Below are 25,837 nucleotides of genomic sequence, written 5' to 3' on the forward strand. Positions count from 1 at the left end.
CAAGGTCAAGGAGGTTAGCAGCAGAGGTAGCGTCAGCACACAAACTTATGTGAATTAGAAACTTGGACTTTTGTTTTGTTTCTTTCTTCCCTTTCTTACTTATGAAAGTGATATATGTACCTAATTTAAATATTCAGATAGTTTAATGAGACATAAAACTAAAAAAAAGGAAAAAGCAATCAGTCACCCTATTTCTGAAATCCCACATGCCAGATACAATACACTTAATCCTTCTACCTGTGTCCTTTGGTCATTTACCCCAGTACATCTACATATCAAATTTAGACTGTGAATTTTTGTAAATAAAGTTTACTGAGCTCTAATATATCACAAGATGAGTTTAGATAAATATGTTCATTCATGTAATCACTCTAATCAAAAGATAGACATTATCATCACACCAGAAAGTACCCTGAGTACTCCTTTTCAGTCACTCTTTCCACCCACTCTGACCCAAGGCACTGATGTAATTTTTATCAACATAAATTTACATAAGTTAGTTTTATTTTTCTAGAACATCGTGTATAGTAATTCTGTATGTTTCTGGCTGCTTTCAGCTCAGCAAAATAATCTTGAAATGCAGCCATGTTGTTGCATTGTTGTATTGGGACTTAGTAGTACTCCATTGTATAGATATGCCTCAATTTTTAAAATTAATTTTACTTTGATGGATATTCAAGTTATTTCTGATGTTTGGCCATTAGGACTAAATTTACCGTGAATATTTTTCCACAAGTCTTTGTGTGGACATGTTTTTATTTCTTTGAAGTAGAATGAGGTAGGTGTATGTTTAACTTAACAAGGAACTGCTAAAACATTTTCCTAAAAAGTACCATTCACATTTTCACTAATGGTGTAGGAGACTTCCAGTTACACTTTCCCACTGACATTTATTTTTATCAGTATTTTTATTTTAGCTATTCTCTTGGATCTGTAGTTATAGCTCATTATGGTTTTATATCTTCCTAAAGCATAATGATTTTGAGCATCTATTCATGAGTTTATTGGCTATTCATTTATTTTCTTTTGGGAAATACCTCTTGAAGTGCTTGCCCATACTTTACTGGTATTTTTTTCCTCTTATTTTTGAGTTGTAAGAATCACAAACGTAGTTTTTGTATGTATTTTGTCAGACACATTTACTGCAAATATTTTCTCCCAAAGTGTGATTTGACTCATTATTTTCTTAATTACATCTTTTGAAAAGCAGAAGTTGTTAATTTTGTTGACTTCCTATTTATCAATTTTAATCATATGAGTGCCTTCTATTTTCTATGAAATTTTTGCCTACGTGAAGGGCATTAAGTTTCTCTACTCTGCTTTCATTTAGAAGTTTTATGGATTTAGATTTTTCATTTAGAACTGTGATTCAGGGGCACCAGGGTGGCTTCATCGTTTAAGCAGATGACTCTTGGCTTCAGATCGGATCATGATGTGAGGTTCATGGGATCCAGCTCTACCTCTGGCTCCACTCAGCATGGAGTCTGCTTGAGACTCTCTCCTTCTGCTGGTTTCCCCACTCACACACACTTACTCTTTTTTTCTGAAATAAATGAATAAACTCTTTAAAAAAAAAAACTGCATTCATTTCAAGTTAATTTTTATGTGTAGGGTCAAGGATTTTTTTTGTATTGATATTCAAATGATCAATCACCATTTGTTTGAAAGCTACATTTCCATAAAATTATTTTGACACCTTTTTAAAAATCAAGTGACTATATATGTATAGATCACTTTCTGGAATCTTTTTGATCATTCATCAATTTTTCAAAAATTTTATGTCTACAGCACACATAATTATTATAGCTTTATGGTAAGTATTAAAATCATGTAGGATACATCCTACAGTCCTTTCTATCTTCTTCCTTTAGTTATTCTAGGTTTCTTATTCCACTATTTTTTAATTTCTATTTTACATATTATGTATTGACCACTTAATTCTCAAGGTGAGTGGTTAGCTATTTTCTTCTTTCCCTATTGTAATTTTGTCAAAAATTTTGGTTAAGTCAGGGATCAGTTTATTGCTTGGCTATTATAGAGTTATAATATTACTTATAAGTGATTCATATGATATATAAACATTTACATTCTCTTTCTTGGAAAGAAGGTTTTTTGTAAAATTTTTGTTTTTCCTGGGGTTGGTATTTGCCTTATATTGCCATTCATTTAAACTTAGATATAACTATCTCCAATTCTCCCCCAACTCCATACTAGAAATTCAACTTTCTTTGAAAAGTGTTCAAATGTATTGTTAGCATGCCATCAACTTCTGTTCTAATAATAATGTTTTCTCTCTAAGCTTGATACACAGTTGTCATCCCAGAATTTAGCACCATAACTCTGGGGATCCTCTTCATTTATATCTTGTATTAGATTAAGATTTTCTATTTCTTGCATCCTATGTCTTCTTTTTATTTAGTATGGAACACATCCTCCAGTGGCTACGAAAATATTTAGAGCATTAATTTTTTGAGAAATTTTGTGCTTGAATAGTGTCTTTATTTTTCCTCAACTGACCTTATAAGTGGATGTAAAATTGTAGGTTAGAATCATTTTTCCCTCAGAATTTTTAATGGTTGCTTTATTTATTTATTTATTTTTGCTTCCCATGTTTCTGTTGGGAGGTTTGATGTACTTTTGAGTCCAGATCTTTTTATGAGTGAGTATGTGTGTGTGTTTGTGAGTGGGCATGCAAGAGGCATCTGTCCCATTATCTAAACAGAATGTTGTGTGTGCATATACACACATACATTTGAATGCTTTTAAGTTATTTTCATTCTCATTCACCTAAAATTTCATGATAACATTCTTTAGTGTGTGTCTATTTTCTGTACTGTGCTAGGTACTTTTGGCACACTTACAATTTAGACTCTTATGCTTCTCATTTTGGGGATATTTTATGGAATTTTAAATATAAATATCTGGTTTTCTTTTACCTTTTTTTTTCTTTCAGAAAATCTATTATTCAGGTATTGGAATTCTAGACCAGTTTTTTGGCTTTTCTAGTATCTCTCCTATTTCATATCATGGTGATTTTAATTTCTGGATATTTGCTCAATTTCTTTGCTTGATTTTTTTATTGTGGTAAATTAACACACAACATAACATTTATGATCATAACCATTTTTAAGTGTACAGTACAGTAATGTTAACTAAGGCACATCATAGTGCAACATATCTACAGAAGTGTTTCACCTTGTAACACTGAAACTATACTTGTTGAACAATAGCTCTCCTTTTTGTCCTCCTCTGAGGCCCAGCAACCACCGTTATACTTTCTCTTTTTTTTTTTTAAAAATTTTATTTATTTATTTGACAGACCACAAGTAGGCAGAGGCAGGCAGAGAGAGAGAGGGGGAAGCAGACTCCCCACTGAGCAGAGAGCCTGATGCGGAACTCAACCCCAGGACCCTGAGATCATGACCCAAGCGGAAGGCAGAGGCTCAACCCACTGAGCCACCCAGGTGCCCCTATTTCTTTTTCTTTCTCTTTTTTAATTTAATTTTATTTTTTCAGTGTTCCAAGATTCATTGTTTATGTACCACACCCAGGCCTCCATGCAACAATGCCCTCCTTAATACCCACCACCTACCACCCACCACCGATACCCCACTCCCCGCCCCTCCCAAACCCTCAGTTTGTTTCACAGAGTCCACATTCTCTCGTGGTTTTTCTCTCCCTGCGATTCTATTTCTCAGAGTTTAACTCCTTTAAACAACTCCTACAAGAGGAATCACGCAGTACTTGTCTTTCTGTGATTGGCTTATTTCACTTGGCATAATGTCCTTTAGGTTCATCCATGTTGTAGTGTGCCATAGGACTGCCCTCTTTTTTAGGGCTGAATAATATCCCACTGTATGTATATGCCACATTTTCCTTCTCCATTCATCTGACAATGGACATTTACATTGTTTTGACCTCTTAATTATTTTGAATAATGTTGCAATGGACATGGATATGCAAATATCTGATTGAAATTTGGTTTTCAGTTCTTTTGTATATAATACAGAATTGTGATTGCTAGTGATTGATACATATACAGAACTGTGATTGATAATTTTATTTCTAATTTCTGAGGAATCTTTATTTTTTTTCCATATTGGCTATACCATTTCTCATTCTCATCAACACTGCAGAAGAGTTCCAATTTCTTCACATCCTCACCCACACTTGTGTTTGTTTTGTTTCATTTTTTGATAGTGAACATCCTAACATGTGTGAGGTGATATCTCATTTTGGTTTAGGTTTGCATTTCCCTGGTGATTAGTGATGATGCTTGCTGGTCATTTGTATAACTTTTTGGGATAAATGTCTACACAGGTCCTTACCCATTTTTAAATTATTTGTTTTTGGTGTTCTTGAATTGTAGGAGTTCTTTATATATGTAAGCAATATTTTTTTATTATTGAAGTATTGTACAATGTTTTATTAATTTCAGGTGTACAACATAGTAATTTGACTATATGTTACTCAGTGCTCATCCCAATAAGCATAGTCACTGTCCACTATTATACAAAGTTATTAAAATATTATTGACTGCATTCCCTATGCGATACTTCTCATTGCCATAACTCATTTGTTTTATAACTAGAAGTTTATCTCTTAACCCCCTTTACCTATTTTTCCCATCCCTCTACCCACCCCCCCCTGATAATCGGATAACCACCAGTTTGTTCTCAATATTTAAGACTGTTTGTTTGGTGTTTATTTTGGAGTTTTTTGTTTGTTTTTTTCTCAAATGTGGTATATAAGTGAAATCATACAGTATTTGTCTTCTTCTGTCTGACTTACTTCACTTACCATAATACTCTGCATACATCCATGTTGTCATGAATGGCAAGGTTTAATTCTTTTTATGGCTAAGTAATATTCTATTATATATCCACTATACACATGGATTTTATATATACACACATATACACATACATACTACATCTTCTTTATCCATTCATCTATCAGTGAACCCTTAGGTTGCTTCCACATCTTGGCTATTATAAATAATGCTGAAATAAATGTAAAGGTGTATGTATTCTGGATATTAATTCTTTACCAGATATATGGTTTGAAAATATTCCCTCTGATTCTATAAGTTTCTCTTTTACTTTGTTTCCCTTCCTGTGCAGAAGTTTTTAAGTGTGTTGTAGTCCATTTGTCTCTTTGCTTTTGTTGACTGTACTTTTCATATCCAAGGTAATGCCAAATCTGCTGTCATGAAATTTTGATCTATATTTTATTCTAGGAGTTTCATATTTTCAGATATTACATATAGAGCTTCAGCCTGTTGTGAATTAATTTCTGTACATGGTATGAAGTGAGGGTCCAAATTTATTCTTTTGCATGTAGGTACCCAGTTTTCCCCGCACAACTTATTGAAAAACTATCCTTTACAAATTGTGTAACCTTGACATTCTTGTCAGAGATCATTTGGTCATGTAGACAAAGGTTTACTTCAGGGCTCTCTATTCTGTTCCATTGGCTTATTTGTCAGTCTTCATTATCGGCACCATACTGTTTTGATTGCTATTGCTTCGTTAACAAGTTTTGAAAACGGGATGTGTGAGATCTCTATGTTTGTTTCTCCTTCTCTAGATTATTTGAGCAATTTGAGGTTCTTTGATAAATTAGCCTGTAGGGGTGGAGTCTCATTTTTCATACATGAACTTTCATATAACTGTATTTTCACTATAGCCTCTCTACTCTCTGTTGAGCCGGGTGGTATTACGCCCAGGGTCTCTTGGATCAGCAGAAAGTAAATCCCCAGTCTTCTGCTGTGATGGATATGAGGATGAGAAGGGAGATAGTTGTTTTCCCGTGCGGTAGAAGACAGGGTCTGGAGTCTCCAGTGATATTCCTTACTGCCTTGAGTAAAGATTCAGTGATGCTCATTGGTTGATCGATCTTGTCTTTGAGCATTAGCGGACTGATTGCTGGATTGAGGAGCAGAAAGTGTAGACAAAAGTAGTATAAAAAAAGTTCAAGGAAGAAAGAATTGGTATTGCTGAAAATGAAAGTGATTAAAATTGTTAGATTCCTGAAATTTTTAATTGCAACCCATTAGTCATTACGAATATATGGTTTCTTCCCAAAGTCTTTTTTTAAGAAACATTGTGGAATTTATATCTATAATATTTAAAACTCTGCTGTCATAAGCAGAAATATTATAACCCTAAATGGATAATTACTGAAGTGAACGTGCTTAGTTTCTGCATGTAGAATTCTAAATATCTCTGCCAATAGGATTAGAAATTTAAGAAATTCTTTAGGAGAACAATTTCATTTCCCTGAATAGCTCATCATTTTTCTTCTGGGGTTTTTCATGTAGGCTATTTAGGTGAATATTAAAAGTGCGAATGGAAATATTTTGTACCCATGATGCCACAGATTGGCATCTTCAAAAGACAAGACATCTTGCCAAGTCTATCACTAATCAAGTTTTATAATTTACAACCTGTGCAAACTGTGGGCTGAGAACCAGAGCAGTTGTGCTGAGCATTTCTGGGAAGTTACCATCATCCCAGCACCAATTATTAAAACCTCTTACACACATTAAAGCTATAAAGATTAAAAATATAGCACACTTGTCATTAAATATGCATGACTTCATCTAATATGCATTATATACAAAAACAATGTCCTGCCACTTGAGCTTTATCACTACCCTATGGAAGATCCACAAACCCAGAGTCCCACATCGGAGCTCATTTTGGCAAAGCCAAGGAACAACTTCGTCATGCAAAATAAACACAGATGTTCCACACTCAGGCAACTGGCTAGGAGATGGTGCATAAAGGGGGATGCCTGGCTCTGTAAAAGATAATGCCTCCTTACATACCCCACAGCAGTATCTTCTGTGGAGGCTGCAAACATCGCTTAAAAGGATTGATTCATCTATTTTAAAAATCATCTTTCCTGACGATAGCTGTGAACACACTGAACTAGTTCTGTGTGTGTGTGTGCGTGTGTCTGTGTGTGTGTGTGTGTGTGTGTGTGTGTGCAGAAGTCTATGTGCACTGTGTGCAAATATCGGTTTGGATGTTTTTGAGCTAGAGAAGAACTAAATTTCACATGCATCTTAGGCAGTGCCTTTCTTGTCAGTGATTTATTGATTTCTATCTGTAAGGTATAATATTAATAACCGTATTAATTATAAGAAGGTCTGAGGAAGGAAAAGTTACTAGCCTCTCCCATTAACTGACAGTTAATGCTGGGCGGTTCCAAATGACCAGACAGCTATAATTGACTTCCCTTTGTTCCTTTCATTCTCAGCTAATTGCAAGAGAGTATCTCGGCTAAACAAACATTCCTGGGACTCAAATGTGTTTCTCCCAGAAATAAAAACAGAGTCGCAAAAGATAAAGAACACGTGTTTGGGATTTCTGATATGTGGCCTAGAATTGCCCTGACATTCAGCTATGGTCTATTGAAAATATCTACTTAAAATAGTTCCCCTTTCCCCCAATACTGGCATGTGATTGGAAAGGATAGAATAGGGTAGGATTGGAAAAGGGAGATTAAGTTTTGGGGTTATTGTGATTTCTGGAACTATACATTTTTGTGAACACTTCTGTCTTGAAATAGTTTTAATCCAAAATATACCTAAATCCTGTGGGAGGGTGGGGAGAGCTTTAGAAGGCCAACAAAATCTATGTTCTGCCAGCAATATTGTCTCAGTTGTAATGGGAAATCAATCCTAGCAGTCATATTCTAATTAGTACAAAAATATGTGAAAAGCATTTTAGGAAATAAGTAACCTCTCGAGAAGGCCAGAAGTCTTGTTCATTTATTTTCCACTGACTTACATTTTAAGTATCATGCTTTAGATGCGACAGGCCCCATTTGTCTGTCATTTGCTAGTGTTTGTGTGCTCTTATACTCTCTATATTGCAGTGTCCTTTATACTTTTCTAATAATACGCTCATCAATATTTTGAATAGAGATGCTCATTGTTTTATGACTTATTAGAATAATATAGACATTATAAAGCATACTCAAGGATAAAAGTTAAGAACAGATAAAGCAAGAATAAAGCTTTAAATATAATTTTGATTTTATTTATTCTTAATTTGGAAGCCCTCTTGCACTAGCATTTTTATTTTGGGTTAAAGGGCCTCTAGGACTGATAGCCATGTGATCAAAATGACTAAATATGCCTTACAAATCTGGCTTAACCCTTACAACACAGCAATTTAAGCATAGTTTATTTCCATATTTGGTTATAACTGCCATAGTTGAAAAGATACTTTATAGAAATATAGTGAGCCAAACAGGAGGATATTTTTGGCTGTGATTAATAAATTATGATATTCACTTAAAAAACTTCAATCACCCCAGTTAAGCAAAACTATTTTTCTTAAAATTTGACTAATACTTTTCCTCTTTCCCTGAGGCCAAACAATATTCCTTGACAACTACTAAGAAATGTTACATTAATTTTAACAAATTTCTTCAATACACTGAAAGTTTTATTTTCAAGATTTTAGCATGCATAGGTTTAAAAATCTTACATAGGGACACCTGTGTAGCTTAGCCAGTTAAGCATCTCCTGACAGGCCAGTTCATGATCCCACAGTCCTGGAACGGAGCCCCACATCAGGGTCCTTGCTCTGTGGGGAGGCTGCCTCTCCCTCTTCCCCTGCTTGTACTCTCTGTCAAATAAATAAATAAAATCTTTAAAAAAATAAATGAAATAACAAATAAAAATCTTACATGGATTTATTTATTTGGGGGAGCTAATAATACTGCTTAATAATGAAAAAATTTCCAAATACCAGTTTTAAAGAAGCCCTCTCCATAGTCCCAGCTACTTAGTGTCACCTTTACCTTGGAGGGACATATTAATATTTTTCCTCAAATATCTGCTAGGCAGCATACTCATGTCATACACTTGCCATCATAAAGAAGTTTAGCAAATTTGGATTACTTTATTTTTCCTAGAAGAATAATGAGTAATTTTTTAAAATTCCAACAACTTATCAGAACTTTACCATGAGATAATCAGTGAATCTCTGTGGGCTAAAAAGATTCGCGATTCCCTGTTTTATTACAAGATAATATATATTCTATTTTAAATGTCTGGTCCTAATAGAATAACTGCATTATGAAATACTATAGTAGATTTTTCTATTTCTCATTTCAACTTCTTTTCTGCAATAGTTTTCTAAAAATAGTATTCTAAAAAATATTTCTGAATAAATTTCACAAATGGTGCTATTGACTAACATAATCCCAGAATTCCTCTTTAAATTCTATTTGGGTCACTGCTCAGTTTGGACTTCCAAAGTTAAGCTTGTATCAAATATCGTGTTTGGGAATATATTTTTTTTAATTTAAAAATGTCATTACTGCTAAAGCACATCTCCTCTGACACGGTTTTTCTTAAATGACTCATAAAAATAGTTATTCATGTATTTCAGTATTTAAGTGGGTTCTGGAAAACACCATGAGCTGAGACAACACTCACGGACAGGTGATTGTCGGGAAGGTGAACTAAATGAAATGCCTTTCCCTTTACTTGTGACTTCCAGCTCTTTTGTCTCTCTGGCTCTGTGACCTGGGATCTGAGAGTGGGTCCTGAAGGCTCTGTTGAGGTCCCGCTGGAAAGAATAAGGAACTAGTGATGAGCTCCTTCCCACTTTCCTGCTGTGCCCCACCCATGGCCCCTTTCCAGGGGCCGCAGCAGGGGCTGACAGCCTGTCAACTTCTACAACACAAGTTTATCAAGATAGAGACCTTCTGTGATATTCAGGACTTTTAGCATACTTTAGAAAATAGAAGTAAACCTCATTAATCCAGTAAAGAAAAATAACAAACTTCCCAACTGGTTCCGTAGTCAGAGTGCAGAAAAATAGTCCAAATAATCAGTGTCAGGTCCACTGAAACAGAACAGTGTGGGGACACAGAGAAATACACGAGTTTGTTTGTTTGTTTTATGAAAAATACACCAAGAGAAGTCAAGAAGAATTGAGTGCAGCACACATTCAAACCTACACACACACACACAATTTCCTGAGGATTAAAAAAAAATCTTAAATTAATAATTCAGTACATGAAATGAAGGAGAAAATGGTCAGTGTTGATATTTGTATTAATCATATCATTATCTATAAAGAAATTACCAATATATTTTAAAAAGAGAAATTATACAGGCCCCTTTTGGTCATAATTTAGTAAAACTAGAAATTAAAAATTAAACAGGGTTGTCTGTCTGGCTCAGTTGGAAGAGAATGTGACTCATGATCTCACAGACATGAGTTCCAGCCCCACACTGGGTGTAGAGATTATTAAAAACAAACAAGCAAACAAAAAAACCCCTAAATATATAGATATATAATTTTAAAAAAGAAAAAATTGAACAGTGAGAGAAGTCTTACTTACATAGAAATTAAGAAATATATTTAAATCAAAGAGTAAATAAAAAGAAAATTCAAATCCAGATATAAAAAAAAACCAAAACAATATGAGAACACATGGTAATGGAAAATTATGCTCATAGAAATATTTGTTATTTCTTTGTTATTTGGTTGCATGGCCAAAAGAAAGAAGTTAGAAAAATAACTACAAAATGTGTTAAAAGGGGAGGTGCCTGGGTGGCTCAGTTGATTAAGCTTCTGACTCTTGATCTTGCTGAGGTCTCGATCTCAGGGTTGTGGGTTCACGCCCTGTGTTGGGTATACTGGGCATGGAGCCTACTTAAAAAAACATGTGTTAAAGAAACTAGAAAGGTGGAATTATTAAAGATAAAGGCTCAATTACTTAAACTGAAAATCAATAAATAAGAGAAGGAATAAATGAGTCCAAAACTTGGTACTTTGAAAAAGATTATGAAAGATTACCTCCAGAGTAAAAATGAGAGAAAAATATATGAATGAGAAAGGATACACGATCACAGACACAGAACTGATTTTTTTAAAGCTTAATTATTTATGATTTTTTGGTCAGATGTTCTTAATTATTGTGATTTTTGTCACATAACATGGTTGATAAAGAGATCGCATCAGGAGTAAAATTTGCCCGTACTTGAATTCTGGAATTCTTCTCTTACTCTCTCCCAAGCCTACTCCAACCAAGCTTTTGCCCCCACAACAGCCTTGAAACTCCTCTTGTCAACATTACCAGTAATTCTTTGGTGTTGCAATATCTAATATTCAATTCTTTTTGACCTCTTGGCAAGATTTAACCCAATGAATTATATCTCTTTTGTTGAAACACTTTCTTCTCTACAGTTCCAAGACCCCACACTTTCCCAGCCTTCCTGTTACTTCACTGGCCGTTCCTTCTCAGCTTTCTTTAGTAAGTTCTGTATTATTTCCCCAACTTTTTTTGTTAAAATGTCTTTGGTCCATTTATCTTTACAACTTCATCTGGCCTCATGGCTTTAAACACTATCCAATCTCCCACTCCCAACCTACCTGTTCACTTACATATATGTGCACGCACACACACACACACACACACACACACACACACACAATCTAATCCTACTTCATTTGTTGCCTCCCCCATTTCTATACTTGCAGTTGCTCAGATAAAAATTATTGGCATTACCCTCACTCCTGCCTTCCTCCAGCATCCCATGTTCAATCTGACAGGAAATCCTGTTGTTTTACTTTCATATTCTATCAAAAAATAGTTACTTTGTTATTTGTTATTTTTAAAAAAATAACAAAAACTCAGGGACCTGTAGGACCTGTAGTACTATAACAAAACATCTAACATTCATGTCATGAGATTCTTTTCTTTTCAGAGGTGGGGGTGGGACAGAGGAAAAGAGAGAGAATCTTAAGTAGACCCCATGCCCTTCATGGAGCCTGATGCAAGACTCAATTTCATGACCCTGGAGGACATGACCTGAGTCAAATCCAAGAGTGAAAACCTTAACTAACTGAGCCACCCAGGCACCCAAAGAGTCTTGGAAGGAAAAGAAAATAAGAACAGAATGAAAAAAAGATATGAAGAGATAATGGCTGAAAACTTCCCAAACTGATAAAACATACATCTACAGATTCAAGAGGTTGAGTGAAACACAAACAGGATAAACCCAAAGAAATATACAAGGAGACACACCATAATTAAAAGTCTGAAAATTAAACAGAAAGAAAAAAAAAAATCTTGAAGGCAGTGAAAGAGAACTGTCCCCTTTCCATTAAGGTAAAAACAATTAGAACGACAGAGGATTTTTTTCATCAAATACCATGTGGGTCAGAAGTAAGTAGACATGCGAATACCATATGGTCCAACAGTGGTGCTCCTGGGCATGCCTCTCAGAGAAATGAAGACTTACATTTACATAAAAACCTGTACACAAATAGCATCTTCATTGTAATAGACAAATTATAGAAACAACTCAGATGTTATCTGACGGACAAATGTCGAAACAAAGTGTGGTACACCCATGCCCTGGAATACTATTTAGCAATAAAAAGAAACGTTATTGATACATGCAACAACTGGAGGTATCTTCCAGAGAATTGGGCTGGATAAAAAAGCCAATCACAAAAGGTTGTAGACTCTGTGATTCAATTTATACAACATTCTTGAGATGACAAATGTATAGAAATGAATAAGAGATTAGTGGTTGTCTGGGGTAAAGGAACAGATAGTGTGGGAAGAAGTGGTTGTGAGTATAAAAAGCCACAATGTAAAATAAGGGATCCTTGTGATGGAAATATTCTGAATCTTGACTGCATCAATGCCACTACACTAGTTGTGATATTGTATTACAGTGTTGCAAGATGTTATCACTGGGGGAAGCCATTCTTACAACTGATATGAAATACAATCATCTCAACATAAAAAACAATTAATTAGGGGCGCCTGGGTGGCTCAGTGGGTTAAAGCCTCTGCCTTCTGCTCAGGTCATGATCCCAGGGTCCTGGGATCGAGCCCCGCATCGGGCTCTCTGCTCAGCAGGGAGCCTGCTTCTCCCCTCTCTCTGCCTGCCTCTCTGCCTGCTTGTGATCTCTGCCTGTCAGATAAATAAATAAAATCTCAAAAAAAAATTAATTAGAAAAACAAATTCAGAAAACAAGCAGAATAAACAAATAGAGCTGTTCTTTCTAAAGTTTATTTTTTTATTACAGTGCATAAAAGCATATAGTTACCTGTAAAAGAGCAGTCAGAACTCACAAATATCATAAGCTCTTTGTGAAAGGGGTCTGTCCTTTCATTAGACATGTGTTTGGGAACTTGGTTCTTGTTAGACCTATGTTTGTGAATTTGGCTATTTTCATTGTTATTTAGAAGGCTTGATTGATAGGCATTACCAAATAAATGTGGGTAAAGTTTATAATTCAGATTTTATAATAGATGGCTGCATAACAGACTTTGAATACTACAGTGCCATTTTACAGATGAATTAATTTCTATATTCCCACCTTGATTTTTCCTTTCAGGAATATATTGATTGTTCTTTTCAGGAATATTCTGGCTATTATTGGCCTATTGTTCATTTAGCTTGTTAAATTTTATGAAAAATTCTTTGAACACTTCATTATAATTACAGTGAATCTGTACCTTAATTTGGGAAAAATTGACATCTTTTTGTGATTTTGAGTTTACTTAACATGAATTTGGGATATCTTTTAAATTACTATTTTATCTTACGTCATTCACAAAAGTTTTAAAATTTTCTGCATACAGGTCTTATGTATTTTGTTTAGTACCTTAAGTAAACATTAAGTACATCAAATGTTTATTCTTATTATAAATGCTTTCCTTCTCACTATATTTTCTATTTGTTGCTGGTGTATATGCCAGTTACTAAATTCCTCTTACAACCAAAAATTTGTCTAAGAAGTTGTGTTTAGTTTCTTTGGATTTTCAATCACTTTTTAAAATAAATTTCATCTGAAAATAAAATGTTAATGTCTTTCCAGTCCTTGTATCTTAAATTTCATTTTTTCATCTTACTACGTTAGATAAAACCTCAGGAGAATATTGAATACAACAGGTAGTAGTGGTCATCTTTACCATTTCTTGTTTTGAAAGGAATGCTTCTAAAGTTTTCTCATTATCGATGATATTTACTCTAAATATTTTGTGTATGTGGACATCACCATGTAGGATATAACTCTGGAGGTTAAATTGTGATGGCATGATTACTTAATATCAGAAACATCGGGAAATGAGCAGATGTCAGTAGGGAGTTGAGGGCAGAAGCTCAACCAGTATGTGGTGACATGCAAGTACAAAGTTGAACTCTTCATCTTTACTCAGTACTGAAATATATGCATCCTTTAAATCTCTTTGTATAACGTTCTTTGATTCTTTTAGGTAATCTTAGGTATGTTCCCCTGTATATGTCCATTGAATTCTGTATGCATCAGATTTGCAGCAAATAGGGTTCTGTGTTGAAATACTGTGTTTACATATTTAACAGCCAAAACTGTGTCAGCTAGCTACCTTTTTATACTTTTTCAACCTCACAACCCATCTCTCAGTTGAAAGGCCCTCGTTAGTTTGTTCATTTATCTATGAAGCAGACTTTGAATGCATTTGAGTTTATCTCCATTTTACTTGTAAGCCACCCTTGCCACTCATCTAGATTGGTATCAGCCTCCAACCCATTGCCCTTGAGGCACTCTTGTCCCATCATGGTCTATACTCCATAAAGTAGCTGTATTGATCTATTAAAAACTCAAACGAATTCATGTCACTCTGTAGCCAATGGCTTCCCCATACTTGGAATAAAATTCAAAGTCCCCATCCTGGTTTAAAAAGTTCTGCATTATTTGGACTCTTCCCAGAATTGGTGGCCTTCTTTTAGTCGTTTGAGCAAACGTGTCTTGAACCAACACCATTTCAGAGAGAGCTTCCCTAGTGGAAGAAGTAACACAAATAAATAATATAGAAATAAAAATAAATAAGTAAATACAAAAATAGATACTAACCTAGTAGAAGAAATAACAAAAAAATAAATCCCAGGAAGAGGGCAAGTACATGAAAATGGAAGAAATAACAACCCTATGAGAAATTTCTCCAGAAAATTTATAATTAAAGCATAAGCCAAGAAAAGTACTTTGATAAGGGTTATTAAATTTTGATTCAATAGTTCTGAAGGGTATTCTGGATTTTTTAAATTTTAATTTAATTGAATTAATCTTAATATTGGTGATTCTGATGCAGACTATCCATAGACAATGTTTTGAAAAAGAAGTTCACTTTAGGAGTTCAAAGGAGCAAGATTCCCTGAAATGAAGAGAGTGGGAAAGGCTTCATGATAGAGAAGTGTTCTACCCTGGGTGTTAGAGAATTGTTTGGTTTGTCATGAATGAGTATGAAGAAAAAGGAAACTCATTCAAAAGAAAGCATAAGAGTGAAGACTTTCACAATATAGTGGCTTACAGATCAATAAGAAAAAACTTTATTCAAACAGTTTTTTAAAACTTAATTTTTAGGTTTCAAGAATAGTCACATCTTATCAATTCTCCTCAAGCTAGTGTGTAAAATGTCTGTCTGTACTCCAGAACATATGACGATCATGTTACGAGCTCCAATAAGAGGATGTCAGTCCACTGCCCTGAATTCACATCTATCAGGTTAGAGAAAAACTGAGCATTTAAAAATTGTGTTACTTTCTCTGAATTGAGGTCATCAGAGTGCCCTGAGTCCCAGCACAGGTGGCCGCTCTCTGTGTGAAATACCCAGGCCTGTAAAACAAGCAGGTATGTCACGGATCTGTGGTGATCACTGACAGCTCCTCCTTCACTGCGTCTGCCTGAGACCTGACACAACTTAAAGACTTCGTAAGAGGCAGAAAATACAAGGCAGCCTAATTAACCAAGTCCGTGCCTGGGTAATAAGCACATGCACTTGGGAGACAAGGCACCCCTAGGTAGAAACATTCCATCCGCTGTCCTGAAAGCTTTTGAATTTATTTATTTTCTAACAGATTTTATCACCTATTAAGAACTCGCTAGGTTTGATAGAAGCTTCTTCTTCAGCTTCTTCGGGCAATCATTCTACTTTCAGTAGATTTTGTGGGTACTGATACCCTTTCCTATTACTTACAAATGAAGAGTTCTATCATTAAATAATCTTAGGGTTCACTGATATTAAGAGTTCCATATCTCAATTTTTAACAAACACTATTTTTACATTGACATGTTTCTAAGGTTTGGGGCAATTATTTTTTTTAGTGGTTTTTTTTTTTTTTTTTTTTTGAGGGCGAGGGAGGAAGTAAGCAACTTGATTAAATATGAACACAGTGTTGATTTATAAGCTATTACAATAACTATATATAGAAATGCATTGATTTCTAATTTGGAAATGGAACAGAAAAATACAAATAGAATATGTATATTCTATAATGTATATTTGCATTAATCATGGTCCTTGGTCATAGTGTATCTCCTGAAGCCAGAGACTGATTTCCTCATGATATACATTGTCTTCCTTTAAAGGTATCCACCGTAGAGTTTTATATAAGTTCTGGGAAGTATTATCTTATACATCCCATTTGCATACTAGAGAAGAGAGATACCACTGGATGATTTATTTCGTCCTGGGGAATATAATGAATGGAACAATTAGAACCCTCAAGATTGCAACATTAACAAGCCATTTTATAAGGACTAAAGACAAGTATATGCTCTAGCTACCAGTTTCCAGTGAAAATGGAAAGGCATTTTTTTAAAGCGAGAAATAAAGGGACTTTCCAGAACAGCAGAATCTGGAAGCTAAAGTGTTAACATCTATAAGCTGTTCCAACAAGGGAATATATACTGTTAAATATTGGGAGTTATTTAAAATGCCAGTGAGTATAATAGCAGTGCTCTGAAATAACCATTTCATCTGCCTACATTACTCTAAAATTAATGAATAATGAAGCGATGCCCTTCACATTCTCTTCCCTTTCCATTCCAAGATATATTGATCAGATGACATTTATTTAAGTTTGGGATAATGTATTAATTTCAAGATAATTATTCAATATACTTTTGTCACTGTTGATATGCTTCAATGTCATCCAGGGGCCGGGGGATGAATAAACTGTTATCTGACATTGCTGGACAGGGTGCTAGAAATAAATGCAATTTTTCTCCTTGAGAATCACTGACTTGGGTTTTTATTTGGGGAGGGGCACGGAAAAGGAGAAAGCTGAAGGTAGAGCGGGTATGATGATGTAACCTGCAGGTTCAGAGGAGAAGGATGTTTGGAAAGGTGGCACTTGGGCACAGAGTGCTTTTCCATTGTTGCTGGGGTCAGACTGATCCTCAGCAAAGCTGACAGAGCCCATCCTTGGTGGATGCCACTGCAATATTAACACTCATTTGGAGCAGATGTGGCTAAAAGCATGAAACATTGAACAAACAGCTGCCACAGATCCAGCGCCATTGCATAAGCACTTACGTCCTATTAATGCAGTGGACTGCTGAGGCCAGTAGGGCAGACGTTATTCCCCACAGCTCTTCAGCAGATGGGCCCAATGATGGCTTCTTGGAGAAGGGCTGCCCCGTTGAAGCAATCCCTCCCTCTTAGGTAAAGATTCCAATGCAAAATCAGCTACCCAGCTACCTACTTCACCTAAGATCAGCTCGTGTTCCGTCAAGGTATTTTCTTGATAAATACTTCAGTGTGTGCTTCTTTTAGTGTATTCCCTTTGATGCCGTTCTATTTTGATTTTGATAGGGAACCAATGCCACAATGTGCTGTCTTCCTCTCTTCTCACTCTGGGAGTTGAACATCGCCGTGATGCATACAGGACTCCGTGTTTCTGCACGTAGGATGAGTTGAGGTCCTGGTACTGCAAACGTGCATCTCTGCTTGCCAGATTCAGTGGTTCAGACATGGTGTTTCCAAGTCTACAACTGGTAGTCTGACACCCATATGTGCTTCCAAGATGGAATTCCAAGAATTCCAGGATTCCTTGGAACAATCTGAAATTTCGGACTACAAAGCAAAAGTGTTGAACAATGCGGGTCATAACTATAACTTGCTCAAAACAAGAATCAACAAGTCTCCTGCTTCCCTGCACTGCAGAGACCACATGGGTGGCACATGCATGTTTAAAGGGAAGAGGCGTGGGCCATAATCCCAGCCTGTTCCCTCCCTGATCCCTGTGTGCTCCCCTGCCTCCCATTCGCCTGCGTCGGCTACTCACCTTGACAAGCCAACGCCCTGATGCCAGCAAGTGGCTAATTCCCTCGAAGCTGAGCGGACGTGGGAGAGGTGCTGCCTGGAATTCTATTTTTACAGACTCTCAAGCAACAATGCTGCTAGCCGTCATTGTACTTGAGCACACTATGCCATCCAGGTTGTCTGCTCCAGCGTCAGAAGGAAAGAGGAGCAAAGAGAAGGGGCCGGTGAAGGACAGTCACAGAGCCCTAACTGAAGCAACAAGCCTCTTACCTACTCGTTCTCTTTCTTGGGGGGAGGGCGAGTTGGGGGTGCACACCATAGGGCCAGGCAGTATGCCAGGGATACAGTCAGGGACACGCTCACTATACGTGAAACTTATATTTTAATACAGAGCAGCTGGTAAAAAACAATAGAGCAAGAAACTGAACCAATAAATTAACCAGATCACTTGCGATTTTGAGAACTGCTCTCTGGATGGCGAAACAGGAAAGTGCATTGAAGGGCACCCGGGGTGTGGGGTGGGAAGCTGCTGCTTCAGACAGTCATCAGGGAAGGGCTTGGGCGGGCGTCCTGTGGCAGAAGCCGGCTCGGTCCGTTTGAGGGATTGGAAGAAGGCATTTTAGCTGGGGCCCTGGCAGCCTTTGTATTATGGGCAAATTCAGCTTTTTAAGTTATTTTAAGTGGAGGGTTGTGGGAAAAAAGATACAGAAGGAACTTAGCCCTGTGACTTTGACCCTGCTGAGCCAGCGAGTCCCCTGAGGGATCGCGCAAAGGCTCTGTTCTGTAGTCAAGGCCATCCGGCAGCCCCTCGGCTGCTTCTCTAAACCCGGGGTCATGTCCCAGAAGGGAGAGAGGCCGGTGGGGATGCTGTGTCTGTTCAGTCACACCTTCCCTTCTTCCCTCCTGACAGCAGTGTCCCCACTCTCAGTTATGAAGGAAGCTGGGGAACTTTACCAGGGGTTCGGCAAATGTCAGCAGAAAGCTGAGTAACGCCTAGAGTTGGCCCAGATGCCTCAGAACTGAACGGAATGAAAAGAGAATGGTACCAGAGAGGAAGTCAGCTCAAAATGTTCTTCTTCTTTAAAAAAAAATAAATAAATAAAATAATAATAATAGCATGAAACAAATCCAAAGCCAGGAAGCAGCCGTTCTAAACAATTTGTGCTACATGCTGCTTAGAAACTGCGAGGGGATGTGTGAGATGACTCGGTCCTGCTGAAATGTTCAGTGGCCTTGGGAGAGGGAAGTTCCCGGAGCCGACCTCTCTTGCGACTGGAGTAAAGGTGCGGGCAGTCCCCCTGTTAGCGAGGGGATGTCGACAGCAGCGAAAGAAAAGAAGGGGGTGATGTGTTAGCCTAATTGTAAAGCACCACACAGGAAGCGAGGTGTTGCTGGGGAGGCCCTGAGTGTGGCCTGGATCCAGGTCCCGAATTCGCATGTCAGTTGTCGACTGCAATGCCTTAGACAGAGTGCGTCTTTAGCCTTCGCCTGAACTTAAAAATAACACCTGGAATTCTTGGCTTTATTCTCAGGCTCACAGGATGCAACAGCCCTTCATGAGTTAGCACATCGAGTGACTTTCGAACTGTGTTCTCCCAGGGCCTAGGGCTTTAGCTAAACTCCATCGGGGGGTCCACGCCCGGGATGGAGGGGACTGAGAGGAGGAGAAGGAGCTTTCAGCTCCCTACCCCGTTTCCAACTGGTTCTGCTTTTTAAAAAGCCATAAAAATAAGCATTGGCTTTGTAAAGACAGCAGGTGGACGGAAGTTTGAACCGAGGCAATATGTTTGCTTCTTCTTTTGGGTGAGTTTGACTCCTTGGACCTACATGATGGTTCCAAGCACAGACGGCAAGCTAGATGGGATGTGGGTCGACCTGGGAACATCGAGAGCTATTCACAAAACTCCTTTCTCCACTTCTCAAAGCCATCACAACCTGTCTTGTTCACCAATATCCCAACATCGTTCTTGGGTCTCAGCGCCCGAAGCTTGTTCCAGTAATCCCTGTTAAGTTTCGACAGATAAGACTCAGACTCCCTGTCTAGGGCTCTGTAGGATGAGGCTCTTGGGGCCCATCTTAGCCACGCCGAGGCCCAGCCTGTATCCCCCCCTCCTGGGCACCTCCCCGCCCCTCTCCAGGCTCCACTGAGCTCTCCTTTCCTCCGCTGACGGCAGGAGGAGCCGATGCACAGTCTCCCTTCATGCTGGGTGGTGATTCTGTCACTGGTTCTGCTTTGTCAACACGGTGATGTCCTAAAAGCACAGACGTGGTCTTGGAGTTCTTGTGTGTGTTTGCCCAGTACGGCAGCGCTGGCTCAGTGATAGGCAAGCAATAAATACTTGCTGATTGCTAGGCCTTGCTCATTTCAGAAACATTACAACTTACTGAAATTTGTTCCGACTTGGAAAACGGCTCTTAGAACACCTGCTTTCTCTATTATCTCTGTTCTGGAAAGAATTTAGAACAACTTTTAGAATGACCATTTTTCTCTTCTCCAGTACGTATGTAATCCTACTCCAGATCGAAGTGAGAAGGAACCTGTATTTTACCATCTTTCAGTCTTGTCATTTGAACGAAATAGAACACGGACACAAGCACAGCAGCGTCGCTCAGAGCTCCATACACTTCACCAACTAATACACGGGCTTCTGTGTGAAATGCCATTCAGAACGCCTGGATTTTCATCTCAAGTCTCTCTCCAATTTTGCATGACCCTCATCCCGAAACAACTTATCTAGATCTTGGGTTTCTAATGTTTATAGCAGACAGCCTTTCCTCTTCTTGCCCGAGAGACCGGTGGTGTAAGTCTGATTTCGACGCTGTCTGTCGGGTGCGTTAACCGCCTTAGAGGAAAGTGCTGTATGAATACCAGAGATCATTGTTATGGGGTCTCCATGACATTATTTTAAGAAACGTAATTCCCCAGTTTCTAATGTAAGTTAAATGATATAACATACGCTTTGCTTGGAGCGGTGATGACTCCGGTAAAACTGCCACCTGGCTAACAAGCCCAATGAGGGACGTACAGGGGCTCCGATGTCATTTATAACAATGCCTATACGTTGGATAATAGGGCAGCATTGGCTCCCACCTCCGTGGGCTGTCTTAACTGCTGGAAATACCGATCTGCTTTCCGAGCCGCTGTTGGCCACGGCCACCTGCTGGCTCTGGCACACCGTTCCCCTGGCTCCCCTCCTGGTGCTGTCCTGGCAGCCTCCCCAAACTGCCAAGTCTGAGCCAGAGAGCACTGGGCTGTTGGGAGCTTTCCCCTTGCTGAGGCTGCATCCTGCGAGCTGGCTGGCAGTGGGGCCTCTCGCCGCTCTCCAGGGTCAGTGTGTTGACTACTGCGGTGACCAGCTGGCTAGCAGCAGCGGTGATGGGAGGTTGCCCCAGAGAACGGCTCGCCTTGGCTCGGAAAGGATGCCTAGGGAGTGAGCCTTCATAAGAGAAAATAAACAGTGCTTTATGAGGTAGCTGCGAGCCTGTTCTCTCCAGCCTGACTTCATTTCGGGCATTTAGAGCCTTCCTCAGAGTGGACGCGAAGAGTTTATCTTTTGGTCTGGAAGCTCCTCGTCACGTGGGTGTGGCTTTTAAGTTCTGACCTAGAACTAGGATGTTCCCTTAGCTGGTGAGGAGTCAAGGCAAGGGGACAGAGGTTCTGCGGGCAGACCGTCCGGAAGGGCGAGGGTGCCCACCCCACCTTGCCTCGCGCTCCCAGCACTGACACCACTTATTTATATACGGCATCATCTGCCGACAAACAGAAGGGTGTGTCCGCACGGAATACACCAGACCATGTCCCATGACATCGGTGGGGTCACTTCCGAGCTACTGTCCAAACGGGGCTGCGCAGACCCGGTTGGAGTCATAGCTGCCGCTGCGCGGCCCACGCCCAGCACACACGGACTCATAACAACATCTTAGTGTTCCAGGCTGTGCGAATCTTGCCATGAGACCAAAGCTTTCTAGAATGTTCTAAAATGTAGATTTTACTTTTATCCAGATACGGTGAGGCTTATAGTTTAGGAGGTAATTGCCATTGAAAAGACAGCTTGGTGTATTCACAGATACCAAGAGGAGGGGCCTCCGTGCCAAGGGGGCCACATCAGGAAACACCAGGGTCCGTCAGGAAGCAGAGGGGATAAGCGAAAAATGCGGACGAGAGTCTTGACCGTGTTTTCCATAGAAGGGACGGGCCAGACTGTCCTGAAGGTTAGGGTGGGCTAGTCTGAATAATTTCAGCAGGCTCTGGGACATAGAGACTGTTCCTGGTTGTGGCACCTGGCCCTGGGATGATTAAGCCAGAAGAAGAGTGGCCCCGAGTGCGAGAGGCCATTGCAGGAAGGGGTTGGGGTGCAGGCCGTGGATGCTGTGGATGGTTAGTCTGGTAGGAGCGACATGCTCCCATGTGAGTTGTTCCCTATCCCTAGGAGTCAGCTGCCCCGGGCTAATTTACAACTGCCGGCCACAGCAATTATTCCAAGTGTGTGCGGGCGGGGGCGGGGGGTGTGGAAGAAAGGAAAGAAACTTCATTGGAAACATAACTGTGTTGAATGGAAACACTCAAGGTCATGGTGACGGGGCCACATGATGGGCTGGAAATCTGATGAGAGAAGAGACATTAGAGAAGCTTCGGATCCTAAATCGGTTTTGTTTTGCTTTATTGGGCGGCAGGGAGCTTTCCATCTGACTTGAGATTATTTGGCTTGTATGCAGTGGGCAGTCATGGCAGCTTTGGAGGGCTGACGGCCTGGGTGGGGATCCTGGCTCTGGCACTTAGCAGCCGTGACATTGGGCTGACCTCCCCAGGTCAAAGTTTCTTTATCTAATATGGAGATAATAATAGTACCTTGAGTGAGTGAGTGCTCAAAGCTGTTAGCTTTGAATAAGTCAGATCCCATTAGAAAGCAGCCGCCTAAGAGAATTCCATCAATCTTGTGTCTAGTGTATGATTCTTTCTCTTATTTCATACCCTTATTAACAAATACTGTATTTTCATTTTCCATTTCTGTTCCCTTCATCTTGATGTTACAACATTTCTAGTTTTTCTACCAAAATTGATTCTGAAAAAAGGGTAATTTGAGCATGTGTTAGCATTAAAAAAGAATATCAAAAGACTAAAAAGCACAGACATGCTACAAGGAACAGTTAACATATCAAGAAATTCTTCTAGTCTCAATAAAATCTTGTGTTCTAATTTTCCTTTTATTAACATATAATAGTTGAGACTTATTAATTTCCTTTTTCTTTCTAGAAGTTATATAGGCTCACAGAAGAGAATTAGAAAAATGTGACATAGGACAAAGAAGGGAAGTTTTAAATCACTATAATCTTTCCATCCAACAAAAATATAATTGTTGTTCATGATAGACATACATTTCATTGTTTTATTTGACATTGTATCACAGTTGGTGCATGTTTTATTATACCATTTTTAGTGTCTAACTAATATTCTCTTTAATACTTTTATGGTTATTATAGGAATTATTGAGATAACTGAGAAAATGTAGCTATGGAACAAAGGTGCCATAGCGACAGCCTACGGTCTAGAACCATCCGGAAGACATATTTGGGAAGGAGAACCAAGTTTAAAAAACAAACAGAAAAAAAAAGCTTTTAAAAATTCAATGAAGTTTGTTTTAAAATATGGTTTTCTGCTTCTCTTGAAAACTCGGATTCGTGACTCTTAATCTCACAAAACAAACTGAGGGTTGCTGGGGGAAGGGGGTTTGGGAGAAGGGGGTGGGATTATGGACATTGGGGAGGGTATGTGCTTGGGTGAGTGCTGTGAAGTGTGTAAACCTGGTGATTCACAGACCTGTACCCCTAGGGATAAAAATATATGTTTATAAAAAATAAAAAATTAAAAAAAAAAAAAACTCGGACCTGGCGATATTGCGTCTGCTTTTTCCTGTACAAGGTTATTTAGCAATAGAGTATGGTCCACTGTGCACTTGATGTCAACTTTTCAGTCTGTTGGAATCCCCGTCTTTGTGGCTCCCACTCACTTAATTTGACTGCATCAGAGGCTAAGAAACTTAGAGGAGATTCAAGCCGGGTGCATGGTTGGGGTAGATGCCTTTAAGGCCACACCACTTTGTGAGTCTAAGGCTTTGCTTTGGCCGTAAGGTCTGAGGGAGTAGAGCAGAGGGGACAGTGAAGCTACAAGTCACTGGATGCAGCACGGAAGATGGAGGGAAGGAGGGTCCCAACATCGAACCCTGTGCAGTGGAGACTCCAAGGTCGTTGACTGGTAGGGGAAGATGACAAGTTGGCCTTTGACTCTATGGATTTTGTTTTTTCTCTGAAGTCCTTTCTGGAGGAATTTAAAAGTATAAATTATTATTCTTTGTCTGCCCTAACTGTGAAGCTTCCGGAGGCAAATATGATTCTTAGAAATGGCCAGCAATATCTTCGATTTCTCTTGCTGATGCTGGCTGAGATCAGAGGAAGAACTGAACTGCAGAGGACGAGCTTGGCCATGGGGTCGGCCAAGGCAAGAGCCCACTGACCCCTCAGGGCTGTGATCACACTTTGGGTGCTGAGCCAAATGACTCTGTCCAGAGCAGAAAAGACTTGAGACCCCATTTCAAAAGGAGTTCTTAGAATAACCAGACCATCAGCCTGAAGAACACGATGGCTACTTTCAAACACGTAAGGTTGTTTTTGTATTAAAAAAAAAAAAGAATCCATTTCTTATGGATGCCTTTGAAGTATAAAATTAGGAATCATAAGTAAAAATTGTGTTTTGGCAGTTTCAAGAACAAATATGATGGAAACCCATCTAAAAATGAGAGACCATCAGAAACAGAGAAATCCCTCTGGAAAGTGGTGAGTTTTCTTTCACCAGGGGCGCACAGCCACGTGCTAGAAAATGACTTGTCAGGGAGTCGGCGAGGGATGCAGACGCCGACTGTCTTGTCCAGTCTTACCACTGTATGATTCTATGAGCCACAGCATCCTACAGGCAGCTCCAGAGACTCTTAACTTGATAGATGCAGGCGGCGACTCTGAAACACAACTTGCATTTCCTGTGGAGCCCAGAACTCGAGAGTAATCTTCTGTCTCCTACTCAGATCTGCACTGGTTGCCAAACTGCAGGGGAGTAGAAGACTCCGCGTTATCTTGATAGACGAGCTGGAGAATCCCACACAGCTGTGTTGTGGAAATGTTCTCGATTTCCCTCATGATAACATTGAGTCATAAAAGGAAGAAATGAACATTTATTTGCCAACTCCACCTGTCTGTTGGGCCCACCATATCTATATTAGCATCAAGGGAACTTGCCTATAGTGCTGAAATTTTCATCAGTAGGAGAGAAGCAACTGTTCTTTCCCTTAAATGGTGGTTAAAGCCAGTTCCTTTTTCATCAGAGTTAAATGATAAAAATTGAGCCTTGGGTGACTCTCTTGTCAACATTTACATTCAGTAACATGTTTGGAACCACACACACACACACACACACACACACAAAATCTCAAAATTTTAAAAATTCAGAATTAGGGTAAAACATGCTTTTGTTCTGAATCCACTTTGAATACCAGAAATGGTCTTTTATTTAGAAAAAAAGGAAGAAAAAAAAAGATAATTGTGTTTTCTGGATAAAAGCAAGATCAACTGAAGGAAGAAAAAGGGAGGTAAATGAAAATTTAGGAGCAACAATATCTTCCTTAAATGCCAAGTTCTGGGATTTATCCTTTTCTTTTATTAAATTTCTTGGTAAATTCATTATTTCTGAAATCACTGCAATGACATCTCT

General features: G+C 38.8%; 1 long non-coding RNA gene across 1 annotated transcript in view; it reads right to left on the bottom strand.

Moving 5' to 3' along the window:
• Nucleotides 1–4,707: 4,707 nt before the first annotated feature.
• LOC131818910 (uncharacterized) overlaps nucleotides 4,708–25,837 on the bottom strand; it is a 77,716-nt gene continuing 56,586 nt past the window's right edge. The window contains exons 4-5 of the long non-coding RNA XR_009348969.1: nucleotides 8,505–8,645; nucleotides 4,708–5,998 (exon numbers count right to left, since the gene is read on the bottom strand). This is a non-coding gene — a long non-coding RNA (uncharacterized LOC131818910). The remainder of the gene's footprint in view (nucleotides 5,999–8,504; nucleotides 8,646–25,837) is intronic.

This window comes from Mustela lutreola, chromosome 1 (genome assembly GCF_030435805.1).
Source record: "Mustela lutreola isolate mMusLut2 chromosome 1, mMusLut2.pri, whole genome shotgun sequence".
Classification (NCBI taxonomy): domain Eukaryota; kingdom Metazoa; phylum Chordata; class Mammalia; order Carnivora; family Mustelidae; genus Mustela; species Mustela lutreola.